Source organism: Dioscorea cayenensis, chromosome 4 (genome assembly GCF_009730915.1).
Source record: "Dioscorea cayenensis subsp. rotundata cultivar TDr96_F1 chromosome 4, TDr96_F1_v2_PseudoChromosome.rev07_lg8_w22 25.fasta, whole genome shotgun sequence".
NCBI lineage: Eukaryota > Viridiplantae > Streptophyta > Magnoliopsida > Dioscoreales > Dioscoreaceae > Dioscorea > Dioscorea cayenensis.
The window spans coordinates 14,959,874-14,962,463 of record NC_052474.1 but is presented as its reverse complement, the minus strand read 5'-3'; the positions used below and the strand labels follow the sequence as shown (position 1 = coordinate 14,962,463).

The window sequence follows — 2,590 nt, the reverse complement described above, 5'->3', positions numbered from 1 at the left end:
GTTTTGAGAGAAAAAGCCAAAAGTAGATCGTAAATACACTATTTGGGGGAATTTTGGAAGCAACAAATGTGAAGATACAAGTGGGGATCTAAGGTACATGAATGGATGCCAACCTCCATGTATTCAAGCTATTACAATGAGTTAGAAGGGCACAAAGATAGTCACATTTGCGTATCCCGACTTGTGCATTGATCGCAAGATCTTCACCAATGAGGTTTTTGATTGAAGAAGAATTGTGATCTATGGCATAAATGTGTGCCCGTTTATGTTACCTCGATGAAAAGTATGGAATTGGAAGTGTTTCGGCAGAGTATTGTAGCAGGCACTGTAGCAAATCATAGTAGCAAGACACTGTAGTAGTTACTCTTCACAGCCGGCCGAAAATCAGATTTCCAGAGAATCCACACAGGCGCGTGGAAACTCCCCACGCCCGTGTGGAAATTCCACATGCCCGTGTGGCAGATCCACAGGGGCGTGTAGATGCCTGATTCCAACCCTATTTAAGCCGTGATTAAGCTCGATTTTGGGAGTCTTCTTCCCCCTTCTCTCTAACTTTTCTCCATCTTTTGAGAGGCCGTCGATTAGGGTTTTGAGAGTCTTTTGGCACATCTTTTGATTCATTCTCCTGATTTGACACCGCTCTTCGCTTGGAAGAAGGTTATTGGGGGAGCTTTCATCGACACCGATCGGGCGAGGTGTGCCCTAGGCCGGACAAGGGGACTTTTGGAGAAGATGAGGCTACTCCACAAGACCATCGACACGAATACCGATGGGGTTTTCCTATGGATTGCTTATCTTTACTTTTGATTTCATTGTTGATTGCATTGTGCTCTATGGAGAGCTAAACTCCTTAGTGTGTACTTGGATTTTGTAAACCCTAGGATGTTATTGTTTCTTTGACCTTCCATTATGCTTTCCTTAATTGATGTTTTCAATTGAGTTCCAATCTTGAATGCTTGTTGAATGATTTCTTCCTTAGAGTGACACTAGGGTTGAGTGTCAATATTGGTAATCTTTGTGGATGGGTGACACGCCATGAGGTTTAGACAAAGCTAGATTAGAGAGGGTTGAGAGGGTGAGTCGAGAGGTAGCGGAGCATCCCCTTTCCCCTTTGGTGTGATTTATCCTACCTCCATTTCCTAGAGCTCTTTGCGGTTAAAACAGAGTGAAGTGTTAAGGGATTAACTCTGCTGGGCTTAGTTGCGTGAGCAACAGAGTGAAGCATTGTAGTGACTTTAGTATTTGGGGCTTAATTGTAGTTAGTGATCTTTCACCTGGATCAAAGGGTTAGATCTACACATAGGAATAGGGTTTATCACTTGGAATCTCTAAAACTCCATGCAACCTTGTGTAGTGTGAGGTGTTGACCTTAGGTTTGGGACTGTGTGCATTAGGATTTCTAGGACTTATTAAGCATTAATTAGGAAGTATAATGGTAGGTCTTGCACTTGAAGCATAAGTCATAAGGGGAGCATTGTCCGAGTACCCCACTTCTATCGATTGCCTTACCTCTCACTTAAGTGTGCCTCTCATTCTTGTTTCTTTTATTTATGTTTACATCATATCTTATCAACATAATCATTATTCATCTTCACTTGGTTAAGTAGCAATTTGGGTATTTTTATTCCCTACTCTCTATGGAGATGATACCCCACTCACTTGGGATTTATTACTTCGACAAACCCGTACACTTGCGGGTCACCCGCAAGGGGCGTTGCCATGTTTTTGGCACCGTTGCCAGGGAGTAGGCATTTAGAGATACTTTGTACTTTGCTATCTTAGATATTCATTCATTCATTCTATTTCATATCTTCTTATTCTACCACCGTTCTGATTTGTTTTCTTTATTTTGATGCAGCTCCAGGTAATGACCCAAGGGAACCCTTCGATATTGATTGAAGGTGATCCTGAACTTGAACGTACACCAGACTTTCAGTATTGGAGACACAATCTAGCATTGTGCGGTCCCCAATCATAGCTCAGAATTTTGAGCTAAAACCGGTATTCATCCACATGTCACAGCAGTCCACACAGTTCAATGGTTTGGCCAATGAGGATCCAAAGAGTCACATAGAGAATTTCTTAGAAGTTTGTGATATGCTCAAGATCAATGGTGTTACAAATGATGCCATCAAGTTGAGAGCCTGCCCATTTTCCTTGAAGGGGAGAGCAAAGCGGTGGCTACACTCATTACCTAGAGCATCAATCACTACATGGAAGGAGATGGTAGAAGCTTTTCTTGCACGTTATTTCCCTCCCAGAAAATCTACAAAGCTTAGGAATGAGATCTCATCCTTTGTGCAAATGGAATTGGAGTCTCTATTCGCGACATAGGAAAGGTTCAAGGAACTCCTGCAAAAATGTCCTCAACATGGGTTTCCAGAGTGGATGATCATTCCGACATTTTACAATGGTTTAAACCCAAGTACAAGATAGTTACTTGATGCAGCGACAGGAGATACCTTAGGTAGCGAGACCCCGATAGAAGCCCGATACTTAATTGAAGAAATGGGGTTGAACAATGACAAGGTCCCCTTGCGTATATCCCGCAAGTGCACGGGTTTGTCGAAGTAATAATCCCGGGTGAGCG

General features: G+C 42.7%; 1 non-coding gene across 1 annotated transcript; it reads right to left on the bottom strand.

Moving 5' to 3' along the window:
* Nucleotides 1–2,271: 2,271 nt before the first annotated feature.
* On the bottom strand, nt 2,272–2,378 carry LOC120259623. Its single transcript, XR_005536180.1, has one exon. It is a non-coding gene; the product is annotated as a small nucleolar RNA R71 (small nucleolar RNA).
* Between the last annotated feature and the right edge of the window lie 212 nt (nt 2,379–2,590).